Source organism: Coffea eugenioides, chromosome 6 (genome assembly GCF_003713205.1).
Source record: "Coffea eugenioides isolate CCC68of chromosome 6, Ceug_1.0, whole genome shotgun sequence".
NCBI classification, from domain to species: Eukaryota; Viridiplantae; Streptophyta; class Magnoliopsida; order Gentianales; family Rubiaceae; genus Coffea; species Coffea eugenioides.
The window spans coordinates 333,308-351,971 of NC_040040.1; positions in this window are offsets into that span (position 1 = coordinate 333,308).

The window sequence follows — 18,664 nt, forward strand, 5'->3', positions numbered from 1 at the left end:
ATTTATAAAGTAGGATCCACATGCTTTGCTAAGCAAACTGATCCAGCGATGTTCTTCGTTAAAGTGGACGATTTACACACGTAAAAAAGATTTAAACTTCATGTCATGAATACTCTTTGCAATATATGCATGGATCTACACGTCTCTTTCTCCAGCGAAAACCTTATATAATGCATTACATGAGACTCGATAAACTTTCATTCTTTTTTTTAGACTTGATGAACATTTTAATAAGCAAAACATTTTGGTGGCTTTTAAACTATAAAAAGGTTGAAGCTAAAAGGAGAATAAATAGATCAAGAATTTCAAATGCGCATCTATAATTATAAGAAGCAAAGAAATCCTAAATAAAGAACGTTCAAGATCTTGACAGGCAGCATATAACGTTCCAAGTTGGGTAGAAAATTGGCAAATGTGCTGGGTCTAAATCCACTCGTCAACGGAAGTCGTGACCCACCGTGAAAAATTTTTATTTTCTTGTGGACAAAATCCTTAGAGCCATATTTTGTACTGACTTAATGGAAATTTTGATTCTCTATCAATTGGTTGTGGAATTGATTTCCTGATTTACGACCCTCACGTTTGCAATCTAAATTAATTTAAAAATGTTTGACTTAAAATCACCAAACCTATTGAAAATTTGTCACATATCCTAATTTAAAAAAGGTGCGCATTTATCAAAAAAGTTTTGTATAGATTTTGAATTTTTTTTATGTACTTGTTCATTATCAAAATTTGATCTTTCAAAAGTTTATATAGTTGAATAAGAGGTTAGAGCACTCAAAAATCATTTATACCTAAAGTGAATCACATATAGTGCGACAAACAGCTTAATTGGATGACCTCTATTAGTTTTTTTTTTTGTCTTCTTAATTGGAAGACATTCTTTGACATTAATGTGGCATTATAAAGTTTTTGATAAGTAAAACATTTTAGTTGCTTTTAAATTATAAAGAAGATGATGCTCCAAAAAAAAAAAAAAAGAATAGACCAACAACCTAGAATGCAAATATCAAACCAAGAAAAGCAAAGAAAAATTCCTAAATGCATAGCCTCCAAGATCAAGACGTCCACATATAGCGTTTCAAAGGGGTTAGAATAGTAGTAGGTTTGGTGGTCCAATACTTTCACTTATTGTAGGGGCCTCAACCAAATTATGATCTGTTTATGTCGGCAATTATATGGGTCATTTTAGAAGGAAAACAACTCCTAGCATCAAGCCACCCAATTGGGCAATGACGTATCAATCCATGTCTGGTTGACAGAAAAAATTTCCAATGACGTATCAATTGTATATATGTTGTTAGGGAAAAGTCTCCAATTGGGTGAAGGTTCTCTGCAATTGCATCATGCAATTCATCTAATTCATGGAAGTTAACCACAAGACTTTGAAAAGTTTACGAGTATAAATGGACACCATTTTGATGAAGACTTTGAAAAGTTTACAAGCAGAAATGGACGCTGTTTCGATGGATACATACTTATAAATGAGTGGCTAATATGATGCGACATATAGGTTTTATCCTGCTATCACAGGTTTTATTAGGGACAAAATTGTCATAGTAAATTTGGCATAACTAATAGTAAGTTTTTGCACAAAACAAATAACCTTTATTATTTATTGTACCTTGCTATTTAAATATCAAATCTTACTAGATTTTTTTAGCAAAAATTACCAATATTGTTATATAAAAGATATGATTTCTCAAGAAAAACTTATGACTTCATTAACAAATCTTACCACTTTTTTAGTAAATGTTACTATATCATTAACAAAACCTTTCTATTTTTCGAACAAAACATCACTTTTTTTTTTTTTTACAAAATTTGCTACTTTTTCAAACAAAATTTATGACTTTGCTAATAAATTTTAACATTTTTTCATGTACAATATACCAGTAAAGATCTAAATAATGATAAGATTGATTACTACTGCCAAATGAGAATTCGCTGGAGACTTGAATAAGAACTGAATAAGAACAGTAGTAGTAAACACGAATATAAATACCAAGAAGATGCACCATTGGATGTTTTTTGGTGCCAGATATTTGATAAAGCTAGCTCAGATGGGTGGGTCATTTAAATGCTAGTAGAAATTGTTGATAAAGACGACTACATAAAAGTCTTCATGGAAAGTTGATAGCTTGCTCTCGAGATTGATGTATATATTTCATTTTTCATCAGAATTATCAGTATGAACCAGTCCATCGACGACTTGGGACAGGGATCGTTGTCAGGTTAACTGTCTTGAACGATTTTTGTTAATATATTAAATAATAAGTTAGGTAGTCAATGAAAGTCCCCATACGCTGTGGAAAAAAAATCCTTGGAGACACATATTCTAGATTCAATTAATGGAAACGTTCATTCCCTATCAGTTGGTTGATTTACTGATTTACGCTACCACAGAATTTCCACCTTCCTTTTTGCAATTTAAATTAATACAACATGTTTGATAGAAAATCACCAAACCAATTGAAAATTTGTCAAATGGGAATAATAAATATTTTGGGGTTTGAACCATTTTCATCTTTAAAGTTTCCTTGAAGACATATTTAGACCTAACAGTTTCAAATTTTTATCAATTCTATATAATTGACGACAAATCAAATAATTTGGATACCAAAAAAAAAAAGAGCTTGGCAAATAATGAATTAAGTTTTTGTACACTATTAGTGTAAATATTTTTTACACTAGCAGTATTAGATGTATGCTACTTTTGAAAAAACTGAATTTCAAATTTAAAATTAAATTATGTAGCATATATCCAATATAACTTATGTATACACAGGCAGTGCATAAAAAAATTACAACTTATGTAAAGTATCTTTATTCGCCCATCTCATATTTTTTCTCATTTAGTCCTTTTCCTTTTTCTCGAACACAAAGTATTTTTATTAATAATTTTAGTTTCTTCCACCATCAAATCCAGCAGCGCTAAACGGTGTGACCAAAATTTCAACTGGTATCTTGAAAAAAAAAAGCGCGATCTTTACTTTCTTCCCATTTGTTTTCATTTTTAAATATGTCTCTCTTCTTATTATTATTATTATTATTATCACGTTCTTCAACAATTCCTTCCACTACGGGTTGGGTTACCAAATTAAATTTCATCATAATGGTTTCGATGCCTCTGGCCTTATACCCTCCTTCTCCTTATTCATATTAATTCTTGGGCTTGGATAATTGAAGAATTACAACCAATAATGTGCATCAATAAATTTATTTATTTATGTAAATGCAAGATTTTTGTTTAGTGGATTATAATTTATAGCTTTTTTGTTTCCCAGGTCAGTCATGCAAGTAAAATTTTTTTTTTCGGGTGCAAGTAAACTATTATGTATTATTTTTATTAGAAAATTTTATTTATTTTTAAGAAAATTTTGACAGAGTTTCCCCTTAAAAATGGACGAAAACTCCCTACCAACAAACCCAAATTGAAGAAAAATATCACATGGCACTTGCTACATTCTAAGTCTACGAAAGTTCGAAAATCCCAATTGATCAAGAACAAAATCACCTCTCACCAAGCGAGGCACTTCACAGAATGATTCATACATCGAAATAATTCGCGATTCCTCTCGAATGTTTGTAAGACGATACCTTCTGTACTTTAGCAGTTCCTGTAGATGCTCTCGTGACCACCATGAACACCGTGCTTTCCCATGAATGATTCCCTTACAACTTGTGTCCTAAAGTTGGGAAACGACATTGAATCTAGAGCTACAATGGCTTTAACCGCAGATGGCAGCTCTTGAGGTAAGTTAAAGAGTCGCTGTGATCCCAAGTTCAAGCTGGCTAATTTACCTAATGACAACATAGAAAAAGCAATGCACTTAAGATGCAAAAGAACAGGGGTAAATTATGATTGAACAACCTCAAGGGGTTAATTCCTAATTTAATATAATTGCCTATCCTTTGTGTTCTTGACGTTGCTGGGAGGGTCTGGTCCTGAGTCGTGACTCAGCATCGGAAATTCTGACGCCGGAGGAATGTTTATTAAACAAATTTGGTTTTAAGGAAAAAGATTCCCACTTTGGAGCTTTTCTGAATATTGTGGTTTAATCTCCGCATGGTTTTAAAATTGATTTTCTGATTTATGTTTGCTAGATAAACAAATTTTGATCCTCTCTTTCGAAGTTAAATTAACATGGGAGTTTCCTACAAGAAATCAGCAAATCAATTGAATATTTGTCAAATATTTTAAGCTTTTTTTTCCTTATAAAATTACAAGTAACCCATAATGGTGGGAGTAAAATAAATGATTACAATCCAACAATATAACAAAAATTACATTATTAATAAATACTAATAAAGTTTCTAAATGCATCTGATGCTTCTACAGCTGTTTCTCTTAACGATCACTCACAGTTTTGCTGGAGATAAGTGAATCATTCAAATCTTGAGTGAATATTCTGGTGTTTGAATTCTTCAAAACTCCATAAGGCAGCTGCAGTGGTGGTTCCTTAAGGTTTAACCGTTGTGCATTTCTAAGGTAGCTGTTCGAAGCATAGCTTACAAAATACGGGACAAATATAATATGCGATATTACTCAGTGTTTTAAAATCCAGACCGGAGCCAAGGCCGGTTCCCGATCTTTGCTTTCCAGTGCTAGACAAATGTAGTTATAGTCAGTGTTTTAAAAATTGGACCGGACTAGGTTCGACCGGTCGGATCGCGAATCGGCCTTGGCTCAGGTCCAGTTCATGCTTTGGGTTAATTCTACTTAAAAACCGGATTGAACCGTTGAACCGGTAGGTTTTTTTATTTTTTTCTATTAACTTGAAAAAAATATGTTTTTCTTAACCCTAAAAACTAATTATTAAATGCTACATTCACTCACTTTCTTCTTATTTTTTGCCTCTTATCAAGTTTGTATTTTTATTTTCTATTTTCTTGACTTCCTCCAAATTCAAAACTTCTTTTTTTCTTAAGTTGCAATATCTAAATATCAAAATTTTTGAGTTTTATTTAACATTTTTTTTTGATAAATTCAATTAAGATTGAGATGAAATTTATTTGTTTTAACTTATCATTTAAAAAATTTATTTGTGAAAATCCAACTTCTTTGAAAGTATTAATTGTTTCATCATATAAAGTCTTAAATTAGTCCAATGCATGTCTTATTTTATGCATATATATTTATATAAATTATTTTTTAAAAAATTCATTGAACCAGGGTTGAACCGGTCTGACCGATTGAATCTTGACCCGAACACCTCATTGGTTCAATTAACGGTCTGAGTTTTAAAACATTGGTTATATTTCACTTTCCATATGCAAGGCGAATACCAAATTGCGGCCCGTTAGTGTATTTATTCAACTCCTTAAGTCATTTCTTCGTGATGAACTAATTAAAGCTTGTATTTACCTTTGGAATTACATTTTCATTTCTTCTTCTTTTAGTTTCTTTTTTCTTTTGGTACTTTTTTTTCCCTGTTTAGCTGTTTTTCTTATTCACTAATGCATTCACACAAAATTGAAATACTAATGCATTGGATTGGAATTTAGTCGGATAGGTTCACGTATACATGTGTTGAAAGCTTGCGTTGCTGCTGAGACATTGGGCTCATTGAAGTCCCTAAAATACCCCTTTTGGGTTTCTCGATTAGGAGCATGATGGAAATTATGCGGTGGCGCTGCCGCTGAGTTCCTTGATTGGAACAGAAATATAAGTTTAAGGATTAAATTGGCTACAAATAATATATAGGGACTAAATCGACAAAAAATAAAAGTTTAGGGACTAAATTGGCCATTTTCCCTAATTAGAGGTACCAAATATATTGAATTTAGATTAAGAGCAGGGTGACAGTCAGAATTCCACAATCAATTAGGCGCCAAAAGTTGTATACATTTTGGATAATTGTGGCACTTGTTGTCTTGATAATAAGACATTACAATAATTCTTATTTAAGCGTTTGTATACACAGAAAGTGTGTAAAACAATGGAGGAAAAGAAAAAGAAAAAAGGAAAGGAAAGGCAACATCAGAAAAGGCCTTAAAACTAAATAAAGTCACTCGTATTTTTCGCCGATGTGGATCCGGACAGGGATCCACTTCCGGCACCGGATCAAACTATCGCCAAATTTCCAAAGTTAGCCAGCTTAACAGATGATGCTGTGTTCTTTATGGAACCAGCGTTAGTTGGCCAAAGAGTTTTTTTGGTCCTATTGACAGCTTTAAGCTTCTCAATCAAACAATGACGCTTTGCGTAACAAAACGGAAAAAGCTAGAATAAGCTAATTTATTATGGTCATACTAATACTTCCTTAGCTTCAATTTTTTTGTCACATTTCGGGAATTTAACTTTTAAAAAATAGTGTTTTGATTGTGATTTTTATACTTTTCTTTCCAATCTTACTCTCCAAAATTCAAAAGTTGAATATGAATGTAATATGCATATTACTCTCCAAAGAAGGGATAATATAGGGAAAAGAGGTTATCCTGCAAAATTGTCAAAACTAATAGGATAGTAGACAAATGATGTTTAAATTTAAAATTTAATAGAATTGTAGGCAAGCATGCTCATAGTTTAAGGATTAAAGTAGGATGAATTTCATATTTTATAGATTAAAGTAGTATCCAATATTAAAATCTAAGAACTAAAGTGGGATAGATTTCATACTTTAAAAAATAAAGTGTCCAATAATAGTGGATATGGAGTGTTGAAGGATTGTTCATGGATATGAAGAAAAGTGTTGCAATTGAGAACTATCATTTATCCTTTTCTGCAAGTGAGATTGGAAATGGTCAGAATACCTTTTTTTGGTATGATATTTGGCACCCGTTGGAGCGTTTGCATCTCAAATTTTCTGAACATTTGCTGCATAATTTAAGGTTAACCAAGGATTCAAAGGTGGCGGAATTCATTGATTGGGATAGATGGAAGCGGCCCTCTGGGAGAAGATGTTCACAGGAGATCAAGGAACAGTGTTAATCAACTGCTGTCTCCTTGTTACAAAATTTACATAGGGATGATCATGTAAGCTGGACTGAAACCTTTAGGGAAAAATCCACTTTTCGTTCCTAAAATTTGAGTTAGGGACACATTTCGTCCCCAAACTTTTAGACGCACCACATTTAGTATATGAATTAATTATTTTTTGCTACATTTAGTTCAAAAACAGTAAATTGCATAACTTGGATGGAGAAAGTCATGTGTTTTGCACGTGGCCGTTCAGTAAAAACAATTTTTCAATTAAAATCAACAGCCACGTCAACCTTCTCCATTCAAATTGAATATTTTACCTTTTTTGAACTAAATGTGGTCCAAAATAATTAATTTATGTATTAAATGTGGTGAGTCTAAAAGTTTGGTAACAAAATGTGTCCTTAGCTCAAAGTTTAAAGGTCAAAAGTGGATTTTTCCCGAAAGTTTAACTGGTGAGCTTAATATTAAATATGCATTTACACAGTTTATTGAATCTGGAAACAGGATACAGTGGTATACATTAGTGTGGGGGAAAGGTTTTATCCCAGGATATGCATTTATTTTGTGGCTAGTGGTCGGACATCGATTAAATACTAAAGCAAGGCTGAGAAATTGGGGAATTGCTGTATCTTCCTTCTACTTGTGTTTTCTGTGATGTAGATGATGAAACACTAGAACATTTGGCTGTAGAGTGATGTTTTCTTTTATCAATTGGTATCAAAATTAATGGCATGGACCACTTAATTAATGGCTGGTTGAATTAGTCCATCTCCAAGATTAAACCAACCAAAATTTATAAAGTAGGATCCACATACTTTGCTAAGCAAATGATCCAGCGATGTTCTTCGTTAAAGTGGACGATTTACACACGTAAAAAAAGATTTAAACTTTATGACATGAAAACTCTTTGCAATAGATGCATGGATCTATATGTCTTTCTCCGGTGAAAACCTTATATAATGCATTACATGAGATTTGATAAACTTTCATTCTTTTTTTCGGACTTGATGAACATTTTAATAAGCAAAACATTTTGGTGGCTTTTAAACTATAAAAAGGTTGAAGCTAAAAGGAGAATAAATAGATCAAGAATTTCAAATGCGCATCTATAATTATAAGAAGCAAAGAAATCCTAAATAAAGAATGTTCAAGATCTTGGCAGGCAGTATATAACATTCCAAGTTGGGTAGAAAATTGGCGGATGTGCTGGGTCTAAGTCCACTCGTCAATGGAAGTCGTGACCCACCGTGGAAAATTTTTATTTTCTTAGAGCCATATTTTGTACTGACTTAATGGAAATTTTGATTCTCTATCAGTTGGTTGTAGAATTGATTTTCTGATTTACGACCCTGATAGGTTGCATTTTAGTGGGTATTTTGGGCGTTATTGCATAATTAATTGACTGAATATTTTCGTTAATTGGGTGGATTTTACTAATATTCTGTTTTGGGTGCTAATTGCAGGAATGGGTGCCGAAAAGCGTTTAAATTCAACTGTTAGAAGATTCATCGTACGTGGGGCCCGCTTGAGAGAAGAAGAAATCTAATTGTAATAGATTTTATTTTAATTTTATTTTCTATTGGAGGAAGTCTTGTTTTTAATTGTGGGAAGAAATTCCTTCCTGAAAATATCGGACACAAAAACAGAGGGAAGTATTTAGACTTCCGTAGGGAGGCTTAGGTTATTATTCCTTTTTCTTACGTTTTGCTTGGAGAGGCGGCAGCTTTGGGGAGAAAAAGCTTCCTCTCTGGACTTTTGTATTCGTTTTTTCCATCTATGGTTGACGGCATGATTCTGGTGAACTTTTCATAAGCAAAAACCGAATTGAAAAAACCTGGGCCGTCGTGTGTCTTTTGCTAGCACTACTCTTCCATGGCTGTTTGACCGAAATTGGAAGAACAATAAGAAGCAATTGAAACCTTTCTCTCGTACGTTTGTTTTGTGAGGGACCAATATGGGCCACCATTGTTGACCACTTGCAATAAGAAAGAAAGCAAAGAAGGCCGCAGTTGTGGACTTCTGGACATTGCCTTCCATTTTGGCTTTGACCAAATTAAATTGAGAGGGATTGAACGAGAGCTAATTTCTTGCGTTTGCTGTGATTAAGGAATCGATGGTTTCTTCCAACCCTGTACGCGCGGCCTGTTCACTAATGGGGAACTAAACCCCTAATTCTAGTCAAGGGGACTACTGACGATTTAGTTCAGCAATTACTGTGAGATCGAATTTATTTTAACTGTTTCCTCCATTTATTGGTATTCATATATTTCCTATCTCTAATTGTTATAGCCTAATGTATGATTGATTAGTGCGCAATAATTAATTGTTTATATAGGTTATTTTGCTATATAGGGGTAATTGAATCCGTAATTGTTCGTTATCTCTATTCCAGTAGCAGCTGGCATAATTGGATTTGTGTCAGGGGAATATCTGATCTGGCTTGAATGAACCCTCGTAGCGTGTTTGTTAGTTAGGATTGGGCCTTTCTAATTACTAATGCAATCTAGGAATTAAATCCTACGGTCGTACCTAGGGTTATTTTTGGGTTAGAGAAATAGCTAACGGTCGTACCTTAGCTATCGATAAATTAAGGAAGGGTTGGTTGTTTAGCGCATGCGAGACAACTATAACCAATCTATTAATAAATGTTGAAATTATTTTTGCATCAATGATCAGTGCATGAACCATTTCTGAAGTGCACCCTTGGCTAGAGTTTCTCTTAGTTATTTCTTCTAATTAATAATTTTCTGCATTTAATTTATTTAGTTGGCATTTGATACCAAAACCCCCCATTAATCCTGATTTGAAAAGAAACATGATATCTCTCCAGTCCCTGAGGAGACGACCCTGCTTACCACTGTCTACTAGTTAGGGAATTTAGTTAAATAATTAATTCAGGTATATCGGATTAAGCAAACTCTTCGGGAACAGGGTGAATCAAGTAACCCATTGCACACCTAGAGTCCCTGCTCCAGTACTCGAATTGATTACTGACTGTTTCAGGTGGTAGTTAGGATTTATTTATTATTATTGCACAGGTTCGGCACCTGTCAGACCCTCACGTTTGCAATCTAAATTAATTTATAAATGTTTGACTTAAAATCACCAAACCTGTTGAAAATTTGTCACATATCCTAAATTTGATACGTTTATGTTAAAGAAGCAAGTAAATAAGGTTTCCACGAGATGAGAACAACAAAATCTAAAGCACGCAGGACAGTAGTCTGCATTCCATGTTGGATAGTTACCAAAAAAAAAAACTGCACATTTATCAAAAAAGTTTTGTATAGATTTTAAATTTTTTTATGTAATTGTTCATTATCAAAATTTGATCTTTCAAAAGTTTATAATGTTGAATAAGAGGTTTGAGCACTCAAAAAGCATTTATACCTAAGGTGAATTATACATAGTGCGACAAACAGCACTGGAAGACTTCTATTAGTTTCTCCTTTTTTTTGTAAGAATAGAACTCCTTTTTCAATCTTTTTTTGAGCTAATCTATAATTCTTTCTCCAAGGTAGACATTCTTTGACATTAATGCGGCATTATAAAGTTTTTCATAAGTAAAACATTTTAGCTGCTTTTAAATTATAAAGAAGATGAAGGTTTGCTAAAAAAAAAAGGACCAACAAACTAGAATGCAAATATCAAACCAAGAAAAACAAAAAGAAAAATTCCTAAATGCATAGCCTCCAAGATCAAGACGTCCACATATAGCGTTTCAAAGGGGTTAGAGTAGTAGGTTTGGTGTTCCAATACTTTCACTTATTGTAGGAGTCTCAACCAAATTATATGATCTGTTCATGTCTGCAATTAAATGAAAAGTCTCCAATTGGAAGTTAAGTGCAATTCATCTAATTCATGGAAGTTAAGTGCACACATGTTGTTTTGATGGATACATAATTATAAATGAGTGAAATCATCCTAATAATAAATGAGTGGCTAATAGGATGCCACATATAGGTTTCACTAGGGATAAAATTGTGACAGTAAACTTGGTATAACTAATAGTTTTCGCACAAAACAAATAGCTTTTATTATTTAATGTAACTTGCTATTTAAATATCAAATCTTACTAGATTTTTCAGCAAAAATTACCATTTTTTCCCAAAACTTAGCATTTTTAATAGTAAACTTCAAGAAAAACTTATGACTTCATTAACAAATCTTACCATTTTTTAGTAAATTTTACTATATTATTAATAAAACCTTTCTATTTTTCAAAAAAAAAAAAACTTGCTATGTTTTGTACAGAACTTGCTACTTTTTCAAACAAAATTTATGACTTTGCTAATAAATTTTAACATTTTTTCATGTACAATATACCAATAAAGATCTAAATAATGATAAGATTGATTACTACTGCCAAATGAGAATTGGCTAGAGACTTGAATAAAACCTGAATAAGAACAGTGGCAGTAAACACGAATATAAATACCAAGAAGATGCACCATTGGATTTTTTTGGTACCGGATATTTGATAAAGTTAGCTCAGATCGGTGGGTCATTTAAATGCTAGTAGAAATTGCTGATAAAGACAACTACATAAAAGTTTTCATGGAAAGTTGATAGCTTGCTCTCGAGAGTGATGTATATATTTCGTTTTTCATCACAATTATCAGTATGAACCAGTCCATCGACAACTTGGGACAGGGATCGTTGTCAGGTTAACTGTCTTGAACGATTTTTGTTAATATACTAGGGGGGAGTGCCCGCGCATCGCGCGGGTGTTTGGTCCTTGTGGGGAAGGAGATTTTTTTATTGAACAAACAATAGTACATTGTGAGAAGAAATAAAACTTAGTATGAAAAGATAAACGATATAATCAATCAATTCACACAGCGTTACAATAAAACTGTATCAAATTGAAGGTCGTTGATAATGCAGAAAGGCAGAGCAACACAGAAAGCTAACCTTATTCCAAAATCTCTACCGAGAGCTCTTACTTGCTATTGCTGCAAACCTATAAAATTATAACCAACCCAGACCAATTGGGGTTAGGCAACGCGATAAGAGTCGTTAATTGTAAGTACTAAGAACACACCGACAAAATTAAGGGAGGAACTGAAAAATTGGGGGGAAATCTAATCTCACGCTGAACCACCAGGAGTAGCTGGGACTGAAGAGCATTCTGTGCTGATTAGCATGAAGCTAGGTAGAATTATCCCAATCCTAAAATGCGAATAGGGAGAAACTGATAATCAACCGTTTAGGCATTAACATTAGGGGTGGCAATTTCCGACACGACCTGAAAACATGACACAAATCTAACATAAAATTAATGGATTTGTGTTGAGGTTTCGTGGGTTCGGGTCAGAATCAGGTCGAACCTGATGGACCCGAAAAGAAAATAGGTCGAATTCGGGTCAACCCGTGAGTGATCTGATATGACCCGATAACCAGTTTTATGAATTAAAAACAATTTAATAAACATAAAAATTATTTTATCTAACTAAACTAAGTTATTCTTTTTTTCCAAAGGCATTAATCATTTAGTCCTAAATGAATTTATTTAACTTATGTGAAATTGAAATTATTATATTTGGACAAATAATGTATTATATTATTTTTTACTTTTATACTGTTTTAATTTATTTTATATTTGGTTTGGGATAAAACACTTTTACAGTGTTTTAATTTATTTTAGATTTGATTTGGGATTATTTATTTAAATTTTTATTACTTGATTATGTAATTAGTCTTGTACAAAATTGATTTTATTAGAAATTACAGTGATAAATTAATAAATAAAAATTAAGTTTCGAGTCATTTCGGGTCGAGCCGCCAACCCGCCAATCCGAAATTTTCGGATTCGTGTAAGGTATTCTGACCCATTTCGGGTTGGTGGGTTAGGTTCAGGTCAGCGGGTTTTCTGTTATACCCGGGGTCTCAACCCGACCCGGCAACTCGAAACGGATCCGATTGCCACCCCTAATTAACATACCAACGGTTGAGCAATTGAATTGGGTGTAATTAATGACGAAATAATAGGTAATTTTAGAGTTGATCTCGGATGGAAGAGAAAACGATGAGGCAAATCATTGTAGACAAGCAAAAAGGGAAAACTTAAATCCTGAAACTGAAGGGGGGATAACCTAACCAACGTTTGTGGCTCATAAATGCAGATTATAAATGATAGAGAAATGGGTTCCTACCATTGATAGAGAAATCGTTGACTCATTTCCTAAATCCGATTGCCATTCAAACGCTTCAGACAAAGCAACATCTCAAACGGTTATTTGTGGCTGAAAAGGGAAATTATTGGTAATTAAGGGATATTCCGGTAATTACACCAACACACAAGCATATATGGGTTATACAAAATGCAAAAATGGTTGCACACTAATTAAACATTCCATCAATACCCAGATGGCTCATCAATGACAACTTTAAATGTATTGAAGTGGGGCCATTTCAGTAAACATACCCTAATACATGCTTTCTTAACTTGTACCTAAAGCTTTTAAACTAATACACAATATTTCACATTTTCAGAAAACCCCCACCTATGCGGTTGAAATTCAACCTACTCTTTGACCAAAACTTAATCTTATATAGTATAAGGATTTAATAATAAGTTAGGTAGTCAATGAAAGTCCCCATACGTTGTGGAAAAAAAATCCTTGGAGACATATTCTAGATTCAATTAATGGAAATGTTCATTCCCTATCAGTTGGTTGATTTACTGATTTATGCTACCACAGAATTTCCACCCTCTTTTTTGCAATTTAAATTAATACAAAATGTTTGATAGAAAATCACCAAACCAATTGAAAATTTGTCAAATGGTAATAATAAATATTTTGGGGTTTGAACCATTTTCATCTTTAAAGTTTCCTTGAAGACATATTTAGACCTAACAGTTTCAAATTTTTATCAATTCTATATAATTGACGACAAATCAAATAATTTGGATACCAAAAAAAAAAAGAGCTTGGCAAATAATGAATTAAGCTTTTGTACACTATTAGTGTAAATATTTTTTACACTAGCAGTTGTAGATGTATGCTACTTTTGAAAAAACTGAATTTCAAATTTAAAATTAAATTATGTAGCATATATACAATATAACTTATGTTTATACAGGCAGTGCATAAAAAAATTACAACTTATGTAAAGTATCTTTATTCACCCATCTCATATTTTTTCTCATTTAGTCCTTTTCCTTTTTCTCAAACACAAAGTAGTTTTTATTAATAATTTTAGTTTCTTCCACCATCAAATCCAGCAGTGCTAAAGGGTGTGACCAAAATTTCAACTGGTCTCTTGAAAAAAAAAAGCGCGATCTTTACTTGCTTCCCATTTGTTTTCATTTTTAAATATGTCTCTCCTTCTTATTATTATTATTTTTTTGTTTTCAAGTTCATCAACAATTCCTTCCACCACGGATTGGGTTACCAAATTAAATATCATCAAAAAGGTTTCAATACCTCTGGCCTTAAACCCTCCTTCTCCTTATTCATATTAATTCATTGGTACATTGGATGAATCCTTTCAGTTCATTTTTGGAATTATTCAATTGATGTATTTGAAGTACTAAATTCATGTACAAATGTTTAATAGGATTCATGTATCTTTAGTATTGTATTATCTATACATAGAGATATCCTAACCTCTCTTTGTAACGGGAACAAGAAGAACTTGTGATTAGTTGAAATAATAATGAAATGGTTCTCTATTCTCTCTCTTCTACTTCTTTTTCTAATATTTCAATCGCTATTTTAGTAGTTTATTTTATTAGTTTCACGACATTGGAGACATATTCTAGATTTACTAATTTACGCTGCCACAGAACTTCCATCCTCTTTTTTTGCAATTTAAATTAATGTAAAATGTTTGATAGAAAATCAGCAAACCAGTTGAAAATTTGTCAAATGGGAATAACAAATGTTTTGGGGTTTGAGAAGACATGTTTAGACCTGACAGTTTCAAATTTTCATCAATTCTGTATAATTGTTGACAAATCAAATAATTTGGATACCAAAAAAAAAGAACTTGGCAAATAATGAATTAAGTTTTTGTACATTGTCGGTGTAAATTTTTTTTTTCATTTTTAAATACGACCTCTTCTTCTTCTTCTTCTTTTTTTTTTTTTGTTTTCCCGTTCTTCAACAATTCCTTCCACTACGGATGAGGTTACCAAATTGAATTTCATCAAAAAGGTTTCGGTACCTCTGGCCTTGTACCCTCCTTCTCCTTATTCGTATTAATTCTTGGGGTTGGATAATTGAAGAATTACAGCGACTAATATGCATCAATAAATTTATTTATTTATATAAATGCAAGATTTTTGTTTAGTGGATTATAATTTATAGCTATTTTGTTTTTCCTGGTCAGCCATGCAAGTAAACGTTTTTTTTTTTTTTTTGGGCGCACGTAAACGATTAAGTATTTACCTAATGACAACATAGTAAAAGCAATCTACTTGAGATGCAAAAGAACCTCAAGGGGTAAATTATGATTAAACAACCTCAAGGTGAAATTTTCAGAAATGTTAGAAGAAGTTTCAATAAATTTCCCCCTTTTTATTCACTCACTCTATTTTTTTAATATTGTTTTAATATTTCCACTCGAACTTCTCATTTTTCCGGTAGTGTCCCTCTACTTTAATTGTGTTGTTCGTATTTATCCTCATATATCCTTATAACTGGAAATTCAGTGCAAAAGGTGACAATTGAAAGACAAAATCAACATTCTAGAGTAGAAATCTGGCATTATATATATGTTAGCCTATTTAAAAATCTGAGAGACCAACATTGCAGTTTTCCTAAGGAACTTGTAAGCTAGTAACAAATAGAAATAATGGGTATTGTTTGTCAAAAGAATTTGCAGAAACATCAATGTCCTGAAGTTGTGGTGTTCCAAGTAAATACCAAACAAAACAATGATATGACTAATATAAGGTTTGATCAAATTGTTTTCTTAAACTTTAATTTGCGGGGAACAGCAATTGTATGATTCTTCAACCTAATCCCTAGCAAGGGCTTCTTGGGTGGAAGTCATTGCTCATTAGGGAATGGCAGCAATTGACTTTACATATTTGCAGATAAACCACCAACAAATGATGCGGAAAATATTCCAGGCCTATTCGGCTCCATTTCTGTCACTTGGCCCAACCTGAACATGGCTCTACATAATCCCACTGTACAATAGTCAACTTCACGGGCCCTAAGCTCTGCGTCAAAACTACTCAGGTAATCATTTTGTCCTTCTTTTTTTTTTCAATTACTGTAGATAAATAGATAAAATGGTAATCCATGTAAATGTTGGATAACGGGCCTCACAAGTCACAAGTAGAAAATTTGTCTAATTCATACTAGTTTATGTAATTATTACAGAATCACTGGGTGAGACACACACTCTATGTGTGCATATAATTTAGGAAAAAGTAAATAATGAAAAAGAATAAAATAACAAACTAGTTAGAGCAAAAGAATTAATTATAGAGTATTGGGATTTTTTTAATTGAAGTTAGCCGGAAGACTTGGATATATATAATAATAGTGGATAAGTACAGAACTTAGATGTAGCAGTTTTGTCAACATGGATGGTATGGAGTATGAGATGGCAATATAATACTTCATCACGCAAGTAGAAAATGCGAATAACAAATAGTGATAGAATTTTTTAACACAAATTACAACTATTTGGCAAAAAACTCTTGAAAATACTTGCAAAACCTCTGATATTAAATTGCGCATAATTAGTAACATAATTTTAGAGTAATTATATTTATCAAACAGTGATACAATCTCTGGTTGCTAGAAGGGGGAGGGATGGTGATAGGTTGAAATCTAATATTAAATTTATGATTAATTTCCCCTTTATTCTTGTCAAATATTGTTTTAATTATCAGATTCTATTTATATTTTTTGTTTTGTGTTAATTATAAGGCATTGGAGCGAAAAGGGCTAAAAACGGACAATTTTCTTGAAATTGGTCATCAAGCGCAACTTTGCAAAGTCAAGATGGAATTTCCCTAGGGAGTCAGGCAAAGACTAAGAAATTGCCATTTTTCTTAGATGTTTTTATTTAGGGAACAATTAGGATTATTTTTGAAGTTTCCTTTTTCAATTAGAATTCTATTTTTCGGTTAGCCAAGTTGAAACCGAATTGGGGGTGCTAAAAATGGTTAAGGGGTCTTGTGACTGGCACTCACGGAAAAAAGGCAGAAAGCTTTAGCGGCCTACATCGTTTTTTCTTTTTCTTACGTTTTGGACATTATTAGATGGTTATGGAAAACACTTCAATCAATTCGTATTGTTCAATCGTGATGATGTGCAACTAAATTCTCTTTTTCTAGTTAAGGAATAACAAAGGGTTTGATTCATCAATATCTGTGAGATCTAATTGTTTTTATCAATTTATTTTATTCGTCAATATTTGTATGCTTTCTGATTTAATTTCTCATGGTTGTTAGTTGTTTGAATATCCAAGGCACCTGATATTTAATTCAACCCAACGAACTATTGTCAATTAGGATAGTTAAATCTGTAATTATTTAATTATCTTAAATTAGTGATAACTAATGTGATTGGAATCATGTTAGGGAGACATACGATCTAAATTAAATAAACCTTGGTAGTGTGTTTGTTAATTAGAATAGGGCTTTTTTGTTTTTAATGTAATCAAAAAATTAATCCTCTGGGCGTATTTAGAGTTATTTTTTGATTGAAAAAGTAGTTAACGGGCGTACGTTAACTATTGAGACACTAAGGAAAAGTTGGTCGTTTATGTTTATTAGCGAATAATTGAAATAATTATTGTATCGATAATCAATCATTTGAACCACTCCTGGAGTTATTTCCTTGGCTAGAGTTCGTTTATCCCTCGAACTTCTCATTTTTCCAATAGTCTCCCTCTACTTTAATTGTGTTGTTCGTATTTATCCTGATAATTGGAAATTCAATGCAAAAGGTCACAATTGAAAGACAAAATCAATATTCTAGAGTAGAATCATTAATGTTTTCTAATTTCTAAGGAACTTGTATGCTAGTAACAAATAGAAATAATGGGTATTGTTTGTCAGAAGAATTTGCAGAAACATCAATCTTCTTAAGTTGTGATGTTAAAGTGAAAACCAAAATATCAATGTCCTAAAATCGCTTTTTATGGGTGAACTCGAATAAAGTTACCTTTTACCTCCCAATTGTACATAGACCAAAAAAAAAAAAAAAATCCTCAATTGGGTTTGAAGTCATTGCTCATTGGGGGATGGCAGCAATTGACTTTAGATGATTTGCAGCTAAACCGCCAACTAGAGATTTGAAATATTTTCTGGAATTCCAGGACCATGAATTTTCGGCTCCATTTCCCCGTAATGAGTCGATTGGCCCAACCTAAACAAGGCTCGACATAATCCTCCTCTATGTCAAAACTACTAAGGTAATGATTTCGTCCTTCTCTTTTATTAATTACTATCGATAAATAAATAAATAAATAAAATGGCAACTCATGTAAATGTTGGATAACGGGCCTCACAAGAAGCAAATTTTGTCTAATTCATACTAGTTCGTGTAATTATTAGGATCACTAGGTGAGGCACACTCTATGTACACGTGTATTTTAGGAAAAAGTAAAAAATGAAAAAGATATAAAATAACAAACTAGTTAGAGCAAAAGAATTAATTATAGAATAATGGGATTTTTTTAATTGAAGTTAGCAGGAAGACTTGGATATATATAGTAGTGCTGTATAAGTACAGAACTTAGAAGTAGCAATTATGTCAACAT